At 36.0% G+C, this 26020-nt stretch overlaps 1 long non-coding RNA gene across 1 annotated transcript; it reads right to left on the bottom strand.

Annotated features, from left to right (window-relative positions):
• Positions 1–3363: 3363 nt before the first annotated feature.
• On the bottom strand, positions 3364–24302 carry LOC149773993 (uncharacterized). The gene is made up of 2 exons (XR_016417109.1): positions 24207–24302; positions 3364–3854 (listed from the first exon to the last, which is right to left on the bottom strand). It is a non-coding gene; the product is annotated as an uncharacterized LOC149773993 (long non-coding RNA).
• Between the last annotated feature and the right edge of the window lie 1718 nt (positions 24303–26020).

The following is a 26020-nucleotide window of genomic DNA, read 5'->3' as shown; positions in this document are numbered from 1 at the left end:
AGAAATGCGAAGCCGCCGAGGTCGTCATAAAAACACCGATGTGATTTATGTTACTCAGCGTTACACACAAATTCCAAAAGTAATCAGGGATAACTGTAATCTTCTTGCTGTGTTTTCGAGTTGATGTTCACACGAGAAACGCTTTGCGTTTCCGGAGAAATATTCATCAAACCTGGTGTTGAGAAACGCTTTGCGTTTCCGCGGCGATATGGATATTAATAAGTTTAAGAATTTCTTTAGTCGCGCTCGAAGAAACCAGCATGGATTTGTGACAATAAATTTACACGATCCCAGAACAAGATACCGTATCGGACTTGATACACTGTATGGTTAACATAAAAATGTTTTCTTGGCGCGTTAACGCGCTCGGAAACTCATTTCGTAGAGCAGCAGAGGGGGGGCTGGACACGACCCATGGATTTTTCAATAACGACCCCGCCACGGAAACTGTTTCAGATTTATTGAAGTAACCCAAGTTGGGCAGTGCAAACTCAACACGGGTTGTCCCTGGAAACTCTTCGAGGGATCGGGGACATTTTTTTTTGTCCTGTATTCTGAATAGAAGGGTTATTTCGTCGAAATAAGCCTTCTATCGAATAGTTTCCGTGGGGAGGGCTTATTGTGCAAAAAGCTTTTGGTCTGTTCGCCCCCTCTGCTGCTGCAACTTTCACCAAAGCGAAGTTACTCTCAACAACCCATCCCAATTTATTGCAAAACCCCTTCCAGAATTATTACAAGTTCAAATCCTTACAACATCTCGTCTCTTGTACCAAAATGCTAAGTGTGGATTTGCGCTTTGATCGCACTTTAAAAAGTGTATGGTCTCTTTTACTTTGAACTCATAACATTAATTTAATAAATCAAAGTAAATAAGACTCAGTTTTACTCAACTTTATTCATACATTTGCTCTGGGGCTTTTTTTTTCTTTCTTTCTCTTTTTGCTTCTGCAATTTAAAGAATATACCAGTCTTAAATAATCCCGAAACCAGGTCAATGCGTGGAAACAAATGCTTGTTGTTGTTGTAGGGTTTAACGTCATTTTTCAGCACACGATAGGCTATACATGGCGGCCAGTATTAATGGTGGAGGAAGAACCCGGAAAAACCCTGGAAAGAACCACCGACCCAATAGAAGCTACTGGCAAGCTTTCTCACATATCCACATTAGCCGAATCCGAGCCTCGAACCCACACAAACAGAGGTGAGATGACAGTGATCCGTAACGGAGAGCGCTTTAGGCCACTCGGCCACTCGGGGCCCCCGAAACAAATGCTTGTAGAAATACACGCACCAGATATGAACTGAGAGAAGCTGATATCGATGTTTAAATTTGTCCCAGATTCTAGCTGTGTAGAATGAAAGCGGATGATCACGATAATCACTTGTTTAATATCCGTTGTTGTTATTTGGGATCCACGCCATCTTTCAGCACATTATAGGCTATTCATAGCGGCCAGTACACTTGGTGGAGAAAAAACCTTGAAAATTCCCGGAAAGAACCACTGACCCATGGGAAGCTACTGGCAAGCTTTCTCACATATCCACGTTGGCCGAGCCTTAGACGCAAGTCCACGCGGACCGAGATGAGATGTCACTGTTATGTCAAGGCGAGCACGTTAGACCATTCGGGCACCCGTGGCCCCATATTTAATATCTGGCTCCCTAACTGAATGCTAAACACTTATTAAACACCTGTCACCAAAAACGTTAACAAACATGGTTCTTTCCAGCCTACAAATATGTGAACATTACGTTCTCTCTTAGAAATGGAGATTAATAGCCTAAAAATAAAACAAATTCCAAGGCAAAAGAAAAGCAGTCTGAAAGACCACATGTCCCACACACGAAGTACAACAGTGTACTATCAACAAATAATAGAAGAGAAAAAAATATTTATGAATCTTTTCATATCATTTTAGAATATCAGCTGATCAGCACAGCAATTTATATCTGATGTGTGTCACACAAAATCTTCTCACATATTATGGGCAAAAAAATGCCTCTTAATTAGTTCGCATAAAGCCATTATTTGAAGCGTGCTTGCAGTTACTGTCATGTTCAAACTATTAGCTTATCTCTCATACAAGCCTGACAATGACAGCTGCTGCCGCTGTTAATTGGGAACAAATCTCTCTCTCTCTCTCTCTCTCTCTCTCTCTCTCTCTCTATATATATATATATATATATATATATATATATATATATATATATATATATATATATATATATATATATATATTAAAATCCGCTTTTTTCAAATCAAAAAATTATTCGGCAATCTCCGATAACCGATCGGTAGTTATTGCGTGCCAAAAACGGATATAACGTACATTTATCCCTTCTATTAAACCTAGCCATTCAAGTGTTTAACTTCCCCACGTAAATGTCTATGTGATATATCTTACAATCGTGATTTTGTACGGCAAATATGATGCACTGTGTTGCCTATGAATGTAACCAAAAGAGTGATGATGGGACATAAGGATTCTTTCTTTTTCCGAAAGACCCTATTTACCACAAAAATGTGGACTGAAGCTGTGGGATCGAATAGGGGCATGGTTGGGAAAGTCCTAAATCCTCCTAAATCCCGAATAAAGCTCTATGATACATATGTGAAGAGGGATAGAAAGAGCGTAAGTAAAATATATCTAACAAAGGATTACAGTATAGTAATGTGACTGCGGATGTAAAAATTAACGTTTAAAATAATCATAATACTTTTCGAACGCGCAGAGTGTAGACTTTGATCAACTTTTTATTTAACATTATTATAACCAATATGAACTCAAAAGTCTGTTTAAAAAATATGAGGTATAACTCTGTGATGTTTATCATTTAAAGTTTCACCATAAGTACTGGGACAGGAAAAATAAATTATTGTATCGTGTCCCGATATATACGCTATACATTCACTCTGAGTACAAATGATAATCTTTTCGCTAGAATGGGTTACAAAAGTATTATTACAGCAAGTTATTGCTGAGTATACTATTTACCCTACAAAGATCAATTATGATTACATATGGCAAACAAATAGAAGCCAGCATTGATTCCTTGTTACCTGTATTAACGGGAATTTTGAAAATAAATTTAAACAATGAAACAGTTCTGAAAGCGACACAATCAAATGCGTCATGCACGCATAGCGATATAAGGCTGAACAGTTAATTAGTTTTCAATTATTTCATCTAAATGTAGCCTATCCACAGTTTATCGTGTTTTATTTTGTGACAACAAGAAGAATGTACTTCGTTGTGATGGTAGTTAAGGTTGGGGTGCGGTGCTCTCTATATTTTAACTAAATTATTATATTATTATAAATTATTATAGGAGTCCCACCCAGGCTCGATTTTGGTTGGAAGTTAAATTAGTGAATTATAGATGTAAAGCTCCGAGCCCCCAGTCAGCGGTGCCGATGATTAAATGACTGAATATACAAAAAAGTGAAATTCAACGAATAACAATCTAATAACAATTCAATAGTCAAGTGATTCAAATTACCCAAGTAATCTCCTTCCGCTCGACCCCGTAATAGCCTATTGCATCACTTGATTAGTAGTGTGAGATAGATTTTCACCTGTCCTTGAATTCTACTCATTTGTGTATTTTTCTCTCCTATTCCTCCCAATTTCTTCTCCTCTTCCTCCAGACTTTCTCCAAATTCCTCCTCCTCCTCTACTTCTCTATACTCCTTCTCCACTTTCTCCTCCTCGACTTCTTTTCGTCCTCCACCACCTTCTATACACCTTCTCTCCACCGACTAGATTTTGGTCGACTCCGACTGCTCTGCTAGTCTCACTTCCGTCTCCACCTCTTGGAGTCTCGGGACTTAGGGGGCATGGGCAATCAGCGACCTCGTATAAAAAATCATAAAAATTCAAATCACAAGTGAGGTCAAAAATGTCAATATATTGGATACCTATATTAAAACAAAGCATAAGAATATTATCCACTTGACCAAAGAAGTCAATGGCAGTTCATAGCAAAAGAAGTTTATGCATCCCAAACCCAAATTTCTACCTGCAATTTTCATGTCCGAAGATCATTTTTGACACCATGTAATGCTCACAGTGCAAACACAAGCCCTTTTCCTAGATGACAATTCTGCAAAACAGTGTGTGTACTAAACAGGCTGATGCAATTGAAAATAGTCGTCATCCAAGCCGTTTTTTTTCCGATATTCTACTTGCAACAAACCCATGTATTTACTGCTATGGGAGGCCAGCTCTTCTTCCTAGCCGACTATTGGTATTTCACTATCAACATACTGCAGAGTAACTATGGATGGTGTACATGTCTGACATCAATATCAAGAACAACACAAGCCCGAAACATCTAGTTCACAAATATATCCATATCTTTAAATCGTAAACAATAATAGCTGAAAAAGTCACACCAAAGCCTTAAGTTAAGAAATTCGCCAGGGGCCAATTCACGAAACTGTATCCTACCACCTCAACTGAACCAGGAGTTCTGTCCCCTAAAATACTTCCTGTGAAAACACAAAGACGGTACAATATTTTTCCTTAGCCCTCTCATCTCACACTACACCCAGCCTATCATTAGATAACGGCTGTTAAACTTCTTCGGTCACGCATACATTCATATCGAAATAATCCTAAGTTATTGTATGGTAAAACAACGTCATAATAAAAGCACGTTACCAATTACTTATCATACATACATCAATAAATTGCGTCACATCAGTACTTATTCCTAATCCCATTATACTAAACAATATCACAGCAATCAGACGCATTTCTTTACATTACAACTCATACAAAGTACACAAATATTCAAATATCCATTCTCTGATATATCCATACGTCCATAGTAACTTCAACCATTTTCCAAACTCACAGTTCAAGCATGCGTAAATCCTAACATTACGCATTAATAAATGTATGGGTTTACTACGAAGTAACCTAATAGTGAATTACAAATTGGATTCTGACTACAAGCTAACAATCTACATACTGCTCTACGTAACACTCAAGCCCATTTTACAAATACGCATGTAAATGAAACACTACAAAGGTAATACTACATAATAAACGATGTTAGTAATTAAGTATACAAACTACAAATAATTACAATTATGATGCCGTAATATTCTGCAACAATCGAGCAAGTAACTCATGGACCTTTTCGAAGCTTTGTTTTTCCTTAGAATTTCTTTCTAAGATTTACCGCCAAATTACTTTATTGGGGTGGGGGCGGCACCAGCCAGATGCCCCCGCCCCCTTTTTCAAAACAAATTAATAAAAGTGTTATGTTTTTATGCAGCCCCCCGAAGGGATGTATGTTTGAAAATTTTATTAAAAGAATTTTGATCAAAAGTTTTAGTTAGAACTAAATTTTTGACGGGGTATTTATTTTCCTAGTGTGTTCTAAAGGGTATTACATCCGATTATGGGTTTGATCCCCAGTATCGGAATTCCTTCCCTTGTTAAGTTGGTGATCTTTGCAAGAGATCTCCTATGTCCCGTGTGTGCTATGTGTATCTCTGTTATATTGTATGTATGCTATAGATTTGCGTGTAGGGACGGCATACTCAATCAAAGTATATCACCGGTTGTCTTATCATATAAAATATTTGAACGTTATAAAAGTCCAATTTTGTTGTTGTTGTTGTTGTTGTTTTATGAATTTTATTTAAGTTGGAAATTTTCACTTTTTACGATAAAACGGTGGAGTATTTGATTTTAAAAAGGAAATCCTAATGTTTTATGTGTGTGTACATTGTGTGCTGTTTCTCGTTATATCTTAATTATATCCAAATTGAGAAAAGCTATGCCTGAGTAAGGAGACACATTTTCTTAGCAGCAGAGGGGATGAACAGACCTTTTTGTAAAAGCGTCCAAATACCGAAATAAGCCTTCCTAAAAAAAGGGATTAATAACCGTAAAAATCAAATAACTAACTACACTGAAGGTTCTCTCCGAGAGTTTCTCTCTAAGAGTCCCTCTTGGGGGTTAGTCCACGTTATTTCTAACTGAAAACTCTTCGCGAGCAAGTACATTACAAAAACGAACGAACTTGAAGTAATCAAAAAATTTCATCCTGTTAGAGATTCATTCAGAAAAAACCTACAAGCGCAGCAGCAGGCACAAATTGAATACGAAAAAGACACTAAAAACTTATTTAAACCCGTCACAACAGCTAGTGAAAAAGTTACAACTGTCATCAAGGAAGATCTTCCAGTATCAAAACAAACCGAAGAACAAACTGAAAAAATAGCAAGAAGAACCAAGCAAACAAAAACGATTTTACGAGATCTTCCAACTAATATAGCTGCCGCACAGCTCCAACCGCAATCACAAGCTACTGTCACTGACCCTGTGGATAAAGAAGAACAAAAAAAGGATATTACTTTTACGGAAAAATTTACTGATGATGGTATACAGGCAATACAATTTTTTATATTAAAACCTAATAACGATATAATAGAGTTTGGTTCGTTTGCTGCTGCAAGTTATCTATCAAAACATGAATTTTTAAAACCCAAATATGTTAAAAATGTTAGTCGTAAAACATGGGTTGATTGGGTGTATAAAATAAACCGGGGTATTGATCGAATAACCAAACAAGGCAGTATTTATAATGCCTTTTTGGACGGAGTAGCATTGCATAATGAGATACAACAAAAACAAAAAGAACAGAAACAACAAAAACATGAAGAACAGAAACAACAAAAACAAGAAGAGAGAAAGAAAAAGTTAAACAAAAATGGGAAAAAATGACACAAGAAGAGGAGGAAATGACACAATGAATAAGTAAATTAATACAAAAAAGTAAGGAGAAACTGAAAAGTAATCAAAAACAGCTGAAAAAGCAAGACCCTTTCTATCAACTTCCTCAACCTTTGCAACAAACAGAAACACATGAAGAACCAGAAGAAGAATTTCATGATGCGACTGGTGCTACAGGTAGTGGTTTGGGAAGTAATTTTGCTTGTCCTGATAATATCCTCAATGACGTGTCACGGTTAGAAGTTCTCATAGGAGGAAAACGTGCCGGAAATAACTCAACAGAAATAATTAATGAAGCAGCTGATATTTGTCGGCGATTATTTCAAGGTGGTATTATGGATATCGGCGTTTACCGAGAACTTATCGATGAACTCGTTGATGATTACAGTGACTCTAGTCACCATGATTAGATAAATGATATTTAAATAAAAATGATCATGTACAATAGACACTATAGACCCGTACAGGTCAGAGCAGTAAACTCACGATTACCAATCTACAGAGCAACTTACGGAGATGGACTTGGTGATGTTGTTCAAGGGTTATTTAGAAGATTAGCTTCCAAAAAAGTAGCACCTGTTGCAAAACAATTATTTATGAAATCTATTGATGTCGTTCGTGAAAAAGCTCCTGGTGCAATTGTCAATGTTGCTGGTAAGGTGTTCTCGGCGATCAAAGATAGAATAGCACGATTAATGCGACGAAAATCACAACCACCAGTAAAATTACCAAGCACTGCAGATATACCTGCAGACGTCAGTAAAATAATAAACCAAGCCGCAAATAATAAAAAACTAGCAGCCCTGATGGATCAAGGATCTGACGAAGTACAGAGAAATATTACTGCAAATTTGATAGCAGGAAGTGGACTTCGTGCTCGTTGATAATTGATTTAAATCGAAGGTATATAATAAAATGTTTAAACGAGTATCCGACTCAGCATTTGACATGGATGCACCGGTCCTCAAAGATGAATCAGTACGTGATTATCAATTTTATTCCTATGATGCAAGACAATCAAATCAACGGGGACGTATCGAACTTCAAGTTCAGGATACAAGTAGATATTTCTTACCCGCTGAGGCATTTATTGAATTAGAAGGTGAACTTGTAAAAGCGGATGATACTGCATACGCTGATGGTTTGCGAGTTGGTTTTGTCAACAACGGGATCATGGCATTATTTGATAGCGCCACATATATGATTGATGGAAAACATATCAAATCGATTCAGAAGGATGTCGATGTTGCTACAACAATAATTGGTCTAGCAAGATATTCTGAGGATTATACAAGATCAGCCGGTCCATCAATGATGTTTGCTAAAGATATTACCAACCACGCTGATTATATTCAATACATATTAAAGTACAAACACCACGATGTACTGCAGCTGATCCACAGCCAGCTGAACCTGGATACGAAGATAGACCAGCTGCTGCTTTTGATATTATAAAAGGTATTAATAGAAATTACAACTTAGGATTTGCAACACGCCGATCAATGTTGTTAGGAAATAGAAAAAGTTTTTCGTGTGCGATTCCGCTGTCTCACTTATTCGGATTTTGCAGAGATGTTAGAAAGGTCATCTTTGGAGTTAAACACACAGTTGTACTGGTAAGAAAATGTGATGATAATGATGCGATCTGGCGAGGGGATGGTGTTGCTGATGCTGGTAGAGTAAATATAACAAAACTATCACTGTGGATGCCTGGAATGATTCCATCGGTCACAGAAGAACAGAAATTATTGTCTTTTATGGATCAAGGCGTTAAATCATTGCTATCATGGTTAACAGTAACCACAGATGCTGTTCAAAGTACCGCCAAAGGTATATTTTCATGGCATGTAGCATCGCAGCAAGGTATTTCTGCGCCACGACATGTTTTTATTGCGCTGCAAAATAATAATCGGTTGAAAAGTCAGGAACGTTCGCATATGATATTTGACAATCTCGGTGTTAGCGAGGTTTCATTGCGGATAAACGGACAACAAGAACCATCCGAAGATATATTATTAAATTATACTATGAATCATGTGGCACGCGCATATCATCGTTTGATGATATTTATGGTACGTGATCAAAACATAGACACAGGGCTGCAAATATCACAGTTAGATTTTACAAATCTGTATGCTATTTATTAATTTTCGCTGGAGCATCATGATTTATCCAAACAATCTGTCGTTCATATACACTTCCGAGCTCGTGTTGATGCCCCGCCAGAACTCGCGGCTGGTCCACCAGTTGTTTATGGTCCTTACAGAGTAATCGCGGTCATACTCAGTGATAAAGCCATGTTACTTGAAGGTGGTAGTGGTCGAATGAGAATTTTTGATGCACCAGTAGAAAATCTTTAATCGTGTTATTTAGAAACACAAGTATTTATCATAAAATGTCATACAGTCATGTTAACGTAACTCTGACTCCCGGTCAGGTCAAGAAACTTCAATCAAATTCAACAAAAAACTGCGGAACAAAAATAACTTAAAGCAAGATCAGATTTCTAGTGGTGGTCCAAATAAATTATCACTAACCAAGAATCAGATTAAACATTTTAATAAAGCAATGAAATCAAAAACTGGAGTTCAACTTGTTTTTTCTCCGAGTGCTATTAAAGATATGGTTAAAACAGGTGGTATTTTCCCACTTCTTGCAGCTATACCGGCGTTAATAGCTGCTGTTGCTTCAGCCGTAGCAAAAGCAGCTGCGTTAGGTGCTGTTGGAACCGCTGCTGGAATGGCACTGAAGAAAGCAACAGGAAAATGCTATTAAAAAAAGGGAAAGGGTCTAAGATTACCGGGATCTCGTTGGGGAAGAGGTCTGAGGCTTCCAGGATCACTTCGTTAGACGCAAAGCGTTTTCTTCCAACATCAAATTTTGATATACTTGATGCTGCTAAACAACTAAAAATAAAAAACTTCTGAGGTGTTTTTATGCGAGATCAATTACGACAACGACCAAACGGCGTTAAAACAGGTATTATTAATCTCGACTCGAATTCAGGACCCGGTACTCATTGGGTATCATAAGCAATTGATCCACGAGGAATCGTTTATTTCGATTCGTACGGGTTAGCTCCACCGCGTGAGTTTATCAAGTATGTCGCGTCACTTCACGCGCAAGTTTGGTATTCAACGCTACCAACAGAAACAATGTCAGATCCGCCAATATGCGGCCGTGAAGAAATTAATGTACTTAACGCTATATCAAGATCATCCAAACCGCCACATAAAGTCGTGCATGATTATACAAGTAACCGCTTCGGTGCGCGCAAAGCGTTTTAAACAGATTTTAGATCTTATATAATGGTTGATATTTACGGAAAAAGATCTTCTTCTGCCGGCGTTAAAAAAAAGAAAGATGACATTGATCTGTCGAAGTACGCGACTAAAGATGAACTCGCTGATATTATGAACCTGGCTGGAGTTGACCCGGATGAGGTTGTTATTTTTCAGGATCGTTATGGTAAGCTAAACACTAGCAATATCAGGTGGAATGATGTAGTTCGACGAGTACTCGGTGCGGTCACGGATAACATCCCTGTGTTTACTGACGGTGGTAGAATCAGGGATTCAAGTATATCGTTTGCAACTATCAGAGATGAAATTGCAAGAAGCGTTGCAAATCGTTTAAGAAACACCGGCGAAACAATGACGGGAGAACTCAGCATGAACTGGAATAAGATAGTAGTTTTGAGAGATCCAACATCTGACGAAGATGCCGCAACGAAAAAATAAGTTGACGTTAGCTACAACACCGTAGATGGTAAACTATCCACGTTGCGGGTCGAGTATGACGTTCACGTAAACGCGTTTGCAAATCTTCGCAGAAATTTTAGAAAAATTAGTGAAACCGCAGAGGAATTCTTTGGTAATCGGTTGACCGTTGACGCAACACTCTTTGATATCAAAACTAACATCGACACAACCAAACAAATACTCGAAGATATCAAAAGTAACATCGACACGATTAAAGAAACACAAGTAGATAATGTAAATGTGATTCCTGAGATCGTTAACAAAAATAGTTTGATTAAAATTCCACCTGAAATAACTCCCGGGCATATTATCATCATCGTATACACAGTATCATTGGGATTTGCAACATGGTCACAGCAAAATAAAACTCTTAGATATACCGCAACAGTCACTGGCGTGTACTGGCTGTCTGTGTTCAGTGCTGCAAAATTTGAGATATTTACAACGTATCTATGGCGTCATTCCACTGACAAATTTTCAGGAGTTGTATCTATCATATTAAATAAAGGAACCGAAGAAATATATATTCCGGAAGCAGCTGATAAGAATTTAACCGCGGCATCTTACTCGTGGGTATCTAGAATTTGTAGCTGAAACACCTCAATTGTTCACTGTATAAAATATAATGAATACCTCGATCGACGTTCAAAAAATTAGGTATAATCAAGCACGTAAATGGCAAACATCTCTAAAAAATATCATCGAAAAATACACGATAAACATAAAGAAATATCGCAAACGATTAGTTATCGTTGACGTAATTGTTTCTTCAGCATCCGCTGTTGTTGCATCCACTGGCGTAATATTATCAGCAATGATAATGATTGCACCAGTATCCGTGACAATTTGTATTTCAGTCACAACAACAATTGCTGGTGTTTTCAATATTATTGAGAAAAAAAATATGTACTTGTACGAATGAAAAATTATCCGATTACATGATAAAATTACATACGGCGACAACAGCATACTCGAAGTTATCTTCGTTGTTATCAGCAAGTCTAAGCGATGAAATTATATCTGATTTCGAGTTTTCAGAGATGATTAAAATATACAACTACGCTGGCATTAAAGGTACGAGTATAATCAATAATGACATCAGTAGAGATACTTCAAAAGATCGTGACAAACACAACTCCACCAAAAACCACGATCATCTCAGTAAGCTCGACTAATCCTGAATTTAACATTCTAACTGCAATTCCAGTAAAAGAAATTGGATTAGCACAATTACGAGTATATCATAGTTGGCCAAATATCAGATCGAAATCATTTAATGGTACACCAGCAAATAGTTCACTCGTATTTGCTAATAAGAACAAACCCGATGAAACTCTCGATTGGCAGGTTGTTGGAATACCAACTGGTAGTTATGAGATTGAAGAGATTAATGAAGAATTTGCATGTAGAATAAAATCAATAATCGAAAAAGAATAAAAAGAATATCAATTAACATTCATGAGCCGACGCTATCCGCCACGGTTGTAATACACTCTCCTGATTATGCCGTAGATATTTATCAATCTTCAATTAGAACTGTTTTAGGTTGACCTGATATCCCGCCCGAGTATCATGGACCACCAGAACCGAAGTTAAATGAATTTCTCACGGATGAAAATAGATTTATAACAATTCCAGAATATCGAAGCAAATACCCATGGGGTAAATCAGATAGATATATTATAATTGACGAAAAAAAAACTTGGATACCTTTTCGAATCATCGATCATGATGCTATTATTGTATATGAAAAAGATTTTATAAACCTTTCTTATAATATCAGAACCGAGTACATAAACATGTATTCAATATTCCTACAATCGTTCAAAAATATATTATTGAGTATCCTAATGATGGTCTAAAGGAGCAAATTATTGATTCGATAAAACATCTGAATCAGGTTGTATCGGACCTTGAATTCGCTAATTGGACCATCACCGAGGCGATACACGGTAGTACGCATCGTAGAGGAACAGCAAAATCAGTGAGACAAATTTACCTCGATCATTATAGAGTAGACGAAGGGGGATTATTGTCCTCCACATTACCGAGATTTGCTACTGACGGGTTAAAAAAAATCATTCAATAATTTTGTCAATGAGAACTTTCCTAAAATAATCGATGTGTGGAGAAAAATGTCTCCACCTCCGGTTGTTATTAGACATGACAATGATCCATACGGAGGCGGACGTCACGTCTCACCAGGAATTGTTAATATAACATCAAAGATCGCGGTTAATCTCGTTTGTGGTGTGATCGATGGTAGCTATCAAATAGATCTTGAAAAATCAATTCAGGCTCAGCAGGGATATATTTTATACACGTTCACTCCACAAGTTCCCCTTGGGAGTTTGATCGTGCAAGAACCAACTAATCCTGTTTATCTACGTTGTCATAATAACATATTATCACGAATAAATTTCAAACTCACCGACCACCTTGGACGCTTAATTTACCTGCCTGGGGAAGAATTAATTGTGAATCTGTATGTAAAATCGTAGATTTTTATCCTAAGGATTTTTATCATAGACTTTTATCGCAATGATCTTTGATCATAAATATTTTATTTATTCAGAACTATTTTATTTATTCAGAAATTGATGAGGTGGTTGGTATTCAAAATCATGTAAATCGATCAGGTTGTTAATTCTGATGGGTAGTTAGTAGTAAAAATCATGTAAATCGATCAGTTTTGCAAAAAGTACTACAAAAAATATTTTATTATTATTCTGAAATATTTTTTTTATTCTGAAATTGATGGGTAGTTAGGTACTCAAAATTATACAAATCGATCAGATTGTTAATTCTGATGGGTAGTTAGGTACTCAAAATTATACAAATCGATCAGATTGTTAATTCTGATGGGTAGTTAGGTACTCAAAATTATATAAATCGATCAGATTGTTAATTCTGATGGGTAGTTAGGTACTCAAAATTATGCAAATCGATCAGTTTAATAATTCTGATGGGTAGTTAGGTACTCAAAATTATACAAATCGATCAGATTTTATGATAAAAAAATATTTCAGAATAAATAAATTATTTCAGAATAAATAAAATATCTCAGAATAATAAAATATTTCAGAATAAATAAAATGTTTCAGAATAATAATAAAATATTACACGTGCTCGGTCGTTTCACGATCTGATATAAAAAAAATTTAATTGTCGTATACGAGCATTAATTGGTTTCTTCGCCTCTTATTCACGGGATAACTCTAATCTAATTTTTTTTACTGCGACAGAGAAAGGGACCTGATCATCTTTCACTGCAGCTAGTGACTGGAACATCGCCGCCTGAATACGTTTTATAAACTTGTATTCAGACGGCAGTGTATAACCGCCATCATTTTTACGTTCTTCTAAAACTTCAAAATCAGAAATATTTTTTTTCAGGATTCAGTTCATCAGATATATTAATTCCTTTTTTTCTTCTAATTTTCTAATAACATCACTGATAATTGCATGGTTCATTATACAGTATATATATATATATATATATATATATATATATATATATATATATATATATATATATATATATATATATATATATATATATATATATATATATATATATATATATATAAAATAAATTTTTAATACTCTGAAGTGTTCGATATATGGTTTCTTCAGCAAATAATAAAATATAAAAAATCCACATATGAACTCCTAGCCTGCCACCGCATTCTGGCAAGTTCAGAGGATACACATAAGGACAACACAACATATAATTTCCATATAAACTCCTGCCTGCCACCGCATTCTATCACGTTTAGAGGATACACATAAGGACAATACAACTCTCATATAAACTCCTAGCCTGCCACCGCATTCTAGCAAGTTTACAGGATAACACAACATATAAATCTTAATTAATGTATAACTTATTTCTAAGGACAGTACAAACATATAAATCTTAATTAACGACAGCACGACATTAAGGACAGTACAAACATATAAGGTACCATTCTATATACTCAACAGATTTTGACACCCCCAATAATCAGCCCGTGGGTGATACAAAAACGTGTATCCACCACGTAGTGACATGGTGGGTAGGTGCTATATTGTACAATGTAACCACATTTATTTTTCTATTTTGTAAGTTAGAAACCATACATATCCTTCTATTAGTACAATTATGTTACATTATTGATATTAATTACGACGTAGATGGTTAAGTAACTAATTACGACCATAAAAATCACAATCTACGGAGAAAGATATATTTACAAAATTATCTCCCTTCGCCCAAGTAAAAAAATAAGTAGTATGCGAGTGGAGAATGCTGACCACTCAAAAATAAAAAATTAAATAAATTGTTAATAAATATAATTCGAGGTAATTACTTCCTAAAGATGATAATTTGTCTCCCTAACAACAATAGAAAATAATTTTTGTTTATCTTTTTAGGAAAAGGTAGACTTGGTTATATTTTCTGCGACGTATTTTACCACACGCGAGTCAATATCAAAATATTCGACAGCTGAATTTATTGATTGAAAAATTCTCTCTTCGCAAGTGTCTATATTGAAGGATTTAATCGCTCAATGAATTTTTTAGTGTTTACCAGTCCCCCCGTGCAGAGTTCTCACTCTGTGTAATAGCCTGAAGGTTGGATAAATTATTATTAAGTTTTCATCCATCAATATGATCAATCACAAGACCGTCTTTGATCACCCCAAAGAAACAGTCGTATGCGAATCGGTGACAGAGATACATTCTCTTCTCATCAACAATAAATCTAAGATAACCGGTATTATCAACGGAACCAACTGGTTTTTTTTTTAACCTACAGCGTCTAATCACACCATCACGATTTGCTTCGTAGTTCGTTATTATAGGATGCTTTACAAACTCCTGGTTTATATTTTGCTCCATATATACAATATTATTTGTTTAAATCATAATTTGCCTGAAAACTTAGTTAGATCATCTTCTACGGATTTTATAGCTCCGTCCCTGGAAGAGTCAGGGTTATTATTTTTTTATCATAGTATCTTTTAAGTTCTCTGTATCTTCTTCCACCACATTGTGCACACAACTGTGTTTTACCTCAAATTACCGACACCACATCGCAGACATGGTATTGGTCCTAGACTTCCACCACGAACGCTTTGCAAGTATTGTCTGCAGAATTCCTTGTTACAGGATTTATTACAATGAGTTAATGAACCGATCATCAACCATTTGCATCGAGACATTGTATACATAGCATTTTAATTTAAATATTTGTTTGAAATATAATATGAACGAAATCGATAGATTATCCAGAATCAAGCCCTGGAAAACTATAAATTTAATCTCTACAGGATATTTCCTGACTTACCAATAAAAGATCTGGTTGATCCGAAAAATAAAAAGTTTGATTAATAAAATTCACGGCCCCAAGAAAGAATTTCACACAGATGGTGCATATCACGTATGGTCAACGTTCAAGATTATGCACAACACAAAAGGTGTCATCGACGCTACGATTAATGACGAACGAGCAGAAACTATCATTAACTACCTTGACAATCGAAAATATCTTTTCAGATTAAAATTTGTCGTGCTAACAGAAACAGATAATTGGATTATCCGTGACAAATATGATCTTGTACACCCTGGTGAAAAAAATTGGCATACTGAGTAAAAATTCCAAACCAGGAATGTTGACTGGTATTGACAAACCGTATTACGAGCGAGCATATCCCGTAACAGCAGTTATTTATGAAATCTATCCCATAAATGAAAAACCCAGCGTTGATAATCTGAAACCGATGAAATTTTCAAAAATAAACAGTGTAGCCGAACGAGAAACAGAACATTTTACCTTTTCGACTCGTGGAAACGGTCTAACGGATAAAAGACGTAAAGTAATAAACGGGTGGAGAGAAATCGTTAAAGATACCGGGGCGTCCATCAAGGATGTCGCTAAGTTAGGAAAAAATTTAAAATTCCCAATAACAGTAAAAACGATAACTGGAAAGATTTTGCATGAATCAAAATATAACTCAAAGGGAGCTTCGATTGAAATTATTGATCATAACTCGCACGCGTGCACTATCGCAGTAATAGTGTTTCCACGAAACCAAACTGTTAAATTTTACCACCCCCCCCGATAATTATGGGGGAGACATGTTTGATTTTATTAACGAAATAAGTAAAAACGATCCTGTATCCGTGTGGTTGCTTCAGAGTTCTGAAAACGACGAATCAGATGGAAATATTTGTATGAAAGAAAAGTAAATTTCATTAGTTTGTACGACCTAATGGCGTCATTTATCGAACAGATCTTCACACAAAAATGAAAAATCTTGCGCTGCGATATACTGATGATACTGACGAATTATTGCGCAACTGTTTTACTGTTCCGTCAGTTGCGGCTCATTTTGCTAGAAAGAAAAATTCGTGGAAACCAACTAGGTTTGATTTTCTTGATGATATAATATCGAGTTGTGTCGAATACGGACACAGTGGACTATGGAATACTAAATACGATCATAAAGATGTTATTTTGGTTGATATGGTTGTATGTTATCCGGAAGATTTTCTCGGATACGGAGATTTCTTCTGTATACTTCAGGAGATTCGGTCTTCCGACACACGAAATGACTAGAGTATCGATAAATGGACCATTACCGGATTTTGACTTAACTGGATTTGCTTGTATCGAGTCATTCGAGTTTGCTAAAGATCTCCATACGATTTGTTATGTTTGGTTCGGTAGGCATTTTTCAGAAAAACGCTGGGTACCAATTGCACTATTACGATAGATGCTTGATTGTGCGATGTTAATATCGCTGACGATCAGTGAAGTAATTATATCATATCGGAAACAAACCGAAGTTTGGTTACCACAAAAAAAAAGATTATTCCGATGATGAAAATCCTGATAAAACAGACTACGAGAATAAAATCGCAAAGGATCTTGGTAGAAAAATAATCGGTAAATTCACCCAAGGAGGATCATATGATCATAAACGACATTGTACAAGATTGATTATGGACGATGCTGAGTGAGATTTTATAATCGCTGATACAACGAAAAGAAATACGTTTATAAGTCGAGAAGTAGCTTTCTTGCCAAGTGGAAATAAACTAGGTACAATTGTGAGCTATATAGACGGTGAGTCACCTCAATATACTCATTTAAGATCTTCAATGCTCGCATATGTTTCGATAAATCTATTATCGATGATAAATAAGGTTTCTGAGTTTGCTGTCAGAGTTGCTACGGATTCGTTTTACATCAGTAAAAGATATTCAGGATTGTTGGAAAAATTAAATATCGATACTTGTGCATCGTAAGGTTCGTGAAGAATAAAAAAGAAAATATACTTAATTATTCCGATGTTGAAGTTAAAGATATTTGTTGTAAAAAATAGCAGACGTTAAAGCTATCCTCTGCACCATCGGTGTACGATCCAATAACCAGACACAAGACAGTTTATCTAAACGGACCTGGACGTTCTGGTAAAACCACTCGAGCGATCGAACTATTTCAGAACTCAGATATGATCGTGCTAACACATACACACAGACTCGCGCGAGAATGAAACAACTAGGAGTACAATCGTGTACCTATCACAGCTTCTTCCGATGGAAGGGTAACGCATAGACTCCTGATCGAATGGGAGAAAAATACATTCCAAGGATTATAATCTGGGATGAAATATGTACATTATCATCAGAAACATTAAAAACATTTCTTGATTGGTTATTAACAAGAAATACTGCTGTAATAATGTGCGCGATCATTGTCAACCACCACCCGTAGCTGGACCATCTCCACATGATTGGCTGAGAAATTTCATTGATAATTACGAAGAAATAAATGATGATCATTGAGCACTTGATGCAGAATTAAAACAGTTTTAAAAATTAATCAGACTATAACCGAATAACATTCAATGTGAAATTAGACATAAAATAATTTCAGAAACTTCAATGAACGACTTTCTGCAAACATGGAGACCAAACGATTTGATAGTGGCAAGTAGAAAGATAGTTCGTGATATACTTCAGCAGCGGTTGTTTCAGTTACATAAAGAAAAGTTTCCAACGTTGCCATTTCCGTTATGTTATCGACCAGCAGATACACGGCGGCAGAATATTGACGTTGATATACCAGGAGAGTCAAGGAAGAAACAAAATATCGTTCTTAATGATATTGTCGCAGTTGATGTCAATGTTGTTGAAGATGCTCTACGCGCTGATAAATCCCCGTGGACGCTAGGGTACGCGATGACGATTCATTCATCTCAAGGATTAACTATTACCGATACAGTTGTTTGGATCGTCAATGATCGTATCGAGTGGTCAAATTTAGTTTATCTCGCAGTGTCCAGAGTCAGAAGAATATCTCAACTGCGGAGAATTGTCTTGGACGTTGCAGAAATCACTGGTGGTGTCCTCAATTACAATGATATAATAAGAAAAAAAATTAGCTGGTTATAAGCAAAGTGACAAAAAAAACGCGATTTTGATCTTGATGTTGAATTTATCAACACGCTGAAACAACGGCAGAATAATCATTGTGCAAGTTGTAATTGTATAATGCTGTGGCAGTACTCGAATAATAATCCAAGACAATTTACCATAGATAGAAATGATAATCGTCTTGGCCATACACGCGAAAATGTGATGTTGACCTGTCTTGAGTGTAATCGTAGTAGGGGTGCTGGCACCCTTGGTACTAGTTAAGTCATCGCGGTGGTAATTGCGTATCTACAGGAATTATTTGTAATTGTTCACGTGTAAATCCACGTTGAGGAGCAGTTGAATCCAGTCTGTAGATTGCATGTCTACCAGTAGATCTTGTTATGTTAGATATCTTGTGCGTCGTAATACTCCAAATAGGATCAGTCGCTCTTTTTTTACCACCTTCAAGTTCACCCGGTTCATATAAATATCTTACAGTAACATTACCTAATACTGGTTGCGCTGAAAAATCACGTCGTTGTATTGGTATATGCCCTTTTGTAGTTGCATCAATGGGTTTCATGTTGGTTGTTCGAGTAATCTCATTATTTAACGCAGTTATCACATTTGGTAATCTTGCAACTCATTCTCGAGATCTTTTATCTTGAATGAATTCCTTCGCGTATTGATATCCAAATAACTGCTCAGCAAGTGTTCGATTAAATCGTTCAAAAATTGCCTGATCTCGATGAATTGCAGTATGCCTACGTCGTATTTTGACATTATGTCGCTTCATCAACGATGATACTGGACCAAGAAATTCTTTGCCAGGATCAACCTGTAGCAGCTGTGGCCATCGTAGACCACCTTGTGGTCCGGATCGTCGTTGATAAATTCGTTCAAACGCATCGGCTACTTCAGATGATGTTTTAGTTGATAGCGGTTCTGCATCTTTATATCTACTTGCATCATCAACAACTGTTAGCGCGTATTTGTATGTTATTTGACGTCTACGTGCTTTAATCGTATCATGAGGTAAAAACAGAATATCAGCCTGCTGAACTTCATTAGGAACACTAACATCGAAATACGCGTACTGAATTCGTTTCGGTGGTGGTAAATAAATTTGCCATATTGCCTGTTTGGATAACCACGCTTTAGCAGTAGAATGTTTGACTTTGGCTGCATCAGCGAGTTTACTAATTGCTGTTTTACCCTTCCAGCATCCTCTTGGAGAATAATAAATCGACACCATTTATACATTACCAGCCCCTAGCGCTAATTTACCTTTCACTGCAGATTTTACTAACCAGTTAGATAATGATTCTCTGATATATTTATTTTTTATAGAATTTATGAATGAATCAACTTCATATCTGCAATATGTCTGTCTTGTAGGTTTTTGCTTTTATATGCCACATCATGAACGTGACATGCTTTATCAATATCATTTATAGGATATTCACCTGGTTTTGGTTGATCCTGATTATCAAGCCTGATATCGAGTCAAGTACCAGGACCGCAATAATTATATCCTGTTATATGTTTTTCTCCTGGGTATTTAGCCCAGGGAATATTTGGGAACTTTGATATTAATATAGCAATATCACCACCATCTTTTTTAGGTAAAAAAGAAAAAAAAGTCTGTTACATACTGAACATCTTCCACTATATGCTATTCTCGCATTTTTTGTTGTAACCGTGGATAGATCATTAGTTGGGGTTTTAGTTCTACAACGTAAACAATATAGATTCATATATTTATATAATACGGATATAACTGATTTCTCAGCGACTAGAAAACGAGAACCTGTCAAACACCATCCTGCGTTACCGAATTCCATCAGAATGATAATAATAGGGCCATCTGGAAGTGGAAAGACACAGTTGTTGCTTAATCTTATAATGAGATGGCTAAAGTGGGATGAGTTGTATTTGGTAGCCCCGTCTGTAGATGACCAGAGATGTTATGATGTGCTTAAAGATTTTAATGAAAACGCAAGATTATTGGACAAAGATAACGATGTTATCGAGTTTATAACCGATATTGATGAAGCACCGTCCGTAGATGATTTAGACGGATTTATTAATAATTTGGTTGTATATGATGATGTGATGCTGGACAAACAATCAAATCCAGCTAGGATTTTTTCTTCAGGTAGACATAAAAACACTGATGTGATCTATGTTACTCTACGATATGTACAAATACCAAAAGTGATCAGAGATAACTGTAATATTTTAGTTGTGTTTAATGGAGTTGATACACATACGTTGCGAAATATTCATCAAACTTGGTGTGGGGTGACATGGATATAATTAAATTTAAAAACTTCTTTTCACGAGCGCAAGCTACTCCGCCTGGATCTATAACAATAAACTTACATGATCCCAGAACAAGATATCGTCTGGGTCTTGATAAAATTTTTGGATAAAGTAATAGCAGCAGAGGAGATGCGACCTCAGGTTGGTTCGTTTTTTGTAATGTACTCGCTATTGACGAGTTTACGGTCGGAGAAATAACGTGGATAACCCACAAGAGGGACTATTAGAGAGGAACTCTAGGAGAGAGTCCTCAATGTAGTTAGTTATTTTTATTTTTAAGGTTATTAATCCCTTTTTTTAGGAAGGTTTATTTCGGTATTTGGACGCTTCTACAAAAAGGTCTGTTCACCCCCTCTGCTGCTTTCTTTATTCATTTATGTTTCTCTTATCTTCGGGTTATAGCCCTCTCGTTTATCATTCAAATCAGTTTTTCTCAGACTTAAAGTTGATATCATGTTGCCCACTGATGGTTTTTTGTCTACTTTTATCCTTGTCTTGTCGATTTTTTGGGTTCCCTGTTTGTAAGAGCATTTCAAAAAAGCTCCCTCTGCTGTTTCTCTGTGAACCGATCCAATCAAACTTAGCTAAAAATGTCCTTCTCACTGTCTGTCCACGTGGGGATGGATGAGAACACTCCCCGTTCACACCACGGGTTTCCTCTGATCTCTGAATAAACATTTAACATGTAGGTGTGATATAACAAGCCTTCGTCCAGTTGGCACGATCTATCACCTGTGTCGATTCAAGATTCCGCTCTCTGGCGGGTCACGGTAATCTTGCATAAGAGATTAACTCTAGCTCGCAGCAATGTTTAGACATCAAACACATGGCCGCGGCAATTATACATGTCTTAATACCTGGGCTTAGCAAACGTGACATTCGTCTTGTGGGAAAAAATGTACTTAATTTCCGGTTGGCTGTAGCTAGCCTAAATCGGTAACATTGTACAACGCGGAATGTGCCAAGACAGCTGGGTTTTTTTGCAGTCCATGAAACATGTTTTAGTTCATTCAGAAACAAATTTAAATAACCACAACGTAAAGAGCCTCTTACGCGAGTGTATATGATTTGTTTACAAATCAAAAGTGCTGGTGTCTGCGTCATTGTTTGTTTACAGTAGAAGTAGTTCCTTTATTCACGTGAAGCTGTATGTGTATTGTCGCGCGCGTTCAGTATCGAGGAATATTGAACGATTCTGACAATGTAAAGTTAACGGGGAGAAAATGAGCATATAATAAAATGCATTATTTGAACTAGAAAAGCAGTATGTATGTATGTGGGGCTGAAAGACGTCCACGCATTAAAATAGAGGGACTTTTTCTCGACCTATTACTTATATTTTCTTTGTACCAGATATTGTGGGTTACCATTGAGATGCAGTTTATCGTATGCATGCATGCATGGATGGATGTATGTATGTATGTATGTATGTATGTATGTATGTATGTATGTATGTATGTATGTATGTATGTATGTATGTATGTGTGTGTGAGTGCGTGCGTGCGTGTGTGTGTGTATGTATGTATGTATGTATGTATCCAGATTGCCTAAATATGTTAGTTAATTGGAGATTTCAAGTTTTATACATAGAAAAAGTGTGATAAATTACATGACTACATACATTACGTCAACCAGTTTACACACACACATATACACATACATACACACACAGATATATATATATATATATATATATATATATATATATATATATATATATATATATATATATATATATATATATATATATATACATATATATATATATATATATACATATACACCCTGTTGGTATAATTCAATTGGATAATTGGATATACCAATACTGTTGGTATATCCAAATAATCAAATTGTACTCCGCCCTTGGCGTAGTAATATGCATATATAAACATTCTTGCAACTGTGTGATGTTGATTCTAGGTAAGCCTATAGATCAATGATGAATTTCCACTCATTTATCATTAGTGACGTATGAAACTAACGACAAAGAGCATTAATAATCCCCGTGTTTTAAATGAATTTAAGGTGGTACACAATTTCAAAACAATACTTTCTGCTTTACTTTTCCCCTTCTTTCTTATGCATAAAGTACAAAATACGTATAAATCTGGAGTGAGAGAGAAACAGAATTTGGGCTGCATGAAACCCTTGAAACTAAACTTACAACATTTAAACTACAAGAATACGGTTCGTGATAACGGCATTAATCTAAAGTGTTTATATAATCAATGATACAAAGTTGCAATAGGCTGTCGACATTATACGGTCAATTGTAAGCTACAAGGCACACACAGTGTAATGTATTTAATGCTTTGTTGTTGTTGTTGTTTTAAAACCGATTGCAATGTTCTAAACCTCGATTATTATTAATTAAATAAGTAAATGTCCAAAGGTCGCCGTCAACTCTCTCTCTCTCTGTCTCTGGACCATCCTAGCAAAATACGGGCGAAAATCTATGAAAAGACGAGTGCAGATGATTTTCGCTTATGTCAAACAAACGACGGTGTCTTTGGACTTATAAACGATGGTAAGAGTTAAGTCAAACAAAGAGAGAGAGAGAGAGAGAGAGAGAGAGAGAGAGAGAGAGAGATTCGGCAGACGCAATTACCTGTAACTAATATTAACTACGTTCAAAGATCAAATATACGTATACGTATGTAAAAACATGTATAGTATGTACGCTGTATTAATGATATACCACTCGATGTATAAGTTTTAAAAAAAGGAAATTCGACAAGCCGTGTTTCCATTTAATGAAAAATGTATACATCTCGTGGTATATCACTGATACAGCTCACACACACACACACACACACACACACACATATATATATATATATATATATATATATATATATATATATATATATATATATATATATATATATATATATATATATATATATGGATAGTTCAACGCCTCTTACGAATACATCTATGTGAACAAAAGTGTTCATACCTCTCGCACTCCACTGATGGCAAGAAAATACCCCTTCATGCATCTTGATGATACACTCTTAGATCTATAAGTAATATCGATCTTTCTTTTCCTATATGTAACTGCATCAGCATAGTTTTTGAAGCCGGGCTTGTTTATATAGCACATACATTGCAAAACAGAGCACGTGTCTGCACACGCCCTTATTTAACAGTATCGAATCATTTTTGTCTTGCAAAGCCCATGCTGTCATTTCGTTCTAAGAGTGACAAAGAACACAGTTTCCTAAGATATTACGCGTTTGTTATTGGCTCAAAGATAATATATTGTACGACTTATGTCATTATCTTTTTTTTATGATACAATTTAGAAAGAATCTGGAGGCTGAATTTTTTTATAGCCATTTTGTAATAAGTATGCATTGCCTATAAGACCTACGTGACAAATACGTCTTCAGGGAGCAATCTGAGGGGTGTGGGCAGAAACGGGTTGTTTTGCCTAACAAAAATTCAACCCACGCCATCCTCATTGCTTAAACAACCTTACCCTAATCTACTAATAAATCGTAAGATACATTTAGCTTTTCCGCTTTTTGTTCGTATCCCCTACCGATTTAAAACACGAAAAGCATCAAGTGTTATCAAAATTGCACAAAACTTAGTCATTTCGTTCATCAGTTTTTAATTTCAAACCTGACCGTCGACAAGGGGTCTCTAACAGTGTCGACTTACTGGCGTTTCAAAGCAAACGGAAACTTGAGATGTAAAGAAATGGACAGACTGCTCACTGTCTTTTCCTGGTTTCTAAAACAGTCCATTTCAGTAAAAACTGTGTCCTCTGCGTCCAAAATTTGCAATGTCTTGTTCTAATATTTCTAAAGCAAATTGAACAAATAAAAAGGATGTAACTCAAGAATGTACGGAATTATTGAGATTGTCAAAAACGGTGAACTTAAATCACGTCTGCTGATTGAAAACATACTCGCCTATGCAGATATGGCGACCGTGTTACAAAAGAAACGCCAAAAATTTGACACTGTCTGGAACCCTCTAACGACAATCTGATTAGAACGTATAACTTAATTAACGAAATGACTTAGTTTTGTACATTTTTTAAATATCCTACAATAGTTTGTTTTTTTTTTGTTTTTTTTTAATTAGTACGGGGTACAATATAAAGGAGGTTTGGCAAATACTATAGTCTAATTTTGTCAAAGTTCATACAGACCCATTTTAGTTAGCTACCGAAAGTTTTCAGACATTTACCCGAGATGCTAGGCAAAATTTCTTAACTTACATAGCTTAGTCTATAAATGACACTTCTACATCTGTTTGCCATCCTCTTATTAAATTTCAATAACTTCCAATAAAACGAAGAGTTTTCTTCACTCTTCCATTAATTGCATACATATTACAGAATGAATACAAGTTTCGCTCACATACATTTCACCTTGATTTAATGTCGTTGTTTTGGTTTTAACAACTTCTTCAGCTCAAGACTGAGACTGTACATGCCAAGCAGTATAACTATTTGAAGAAGAACCTGGAAAAGCTCCGATAAGAACCACCGACCCATGGGAAGACAATTGCAACCTTTCTCACATACCGTCATGAGCAGAGCCCGAGGTTCAAACCCACAAGCATAGAGGTGTGGTTGGAGTGATCGGTAAAAACACGCGCAAGTGTCCACTAGGCCAACTGGTACAACCTTGAAAACAATAAAATGTCCTTTTATAAATCAAAGTAGAACAAACTGATTTTAAATCAACTTCGTTCATGAATTTTTTCCGATATTTATGTTTTGTTTAATTTTTATCTGTCTAAAAATAAAACACG

The sequence above is a fragment of the Sinohyriopsis cumingii genome, unplaced genomic scaffold, assembly GCF_028554795.1.
Source record: "Sinohyriopsis cumingii isolate HCF-2022 unplaced genomic scaffold, ASM2855479v2 utg000459l, whole genome shotgun sequence".
NCBI lineage: Eukaryota > Metazoa > Mollusca > Bivalvia > Unionida > Unionidae > Sinohyriopsis > Sinohyriopsis cumingii.
The sequence above is the reverse complement of the archived record's forward strand: the minus strand, read 5'-3'. Positions and strand labels throughout refer to the sequence as shown.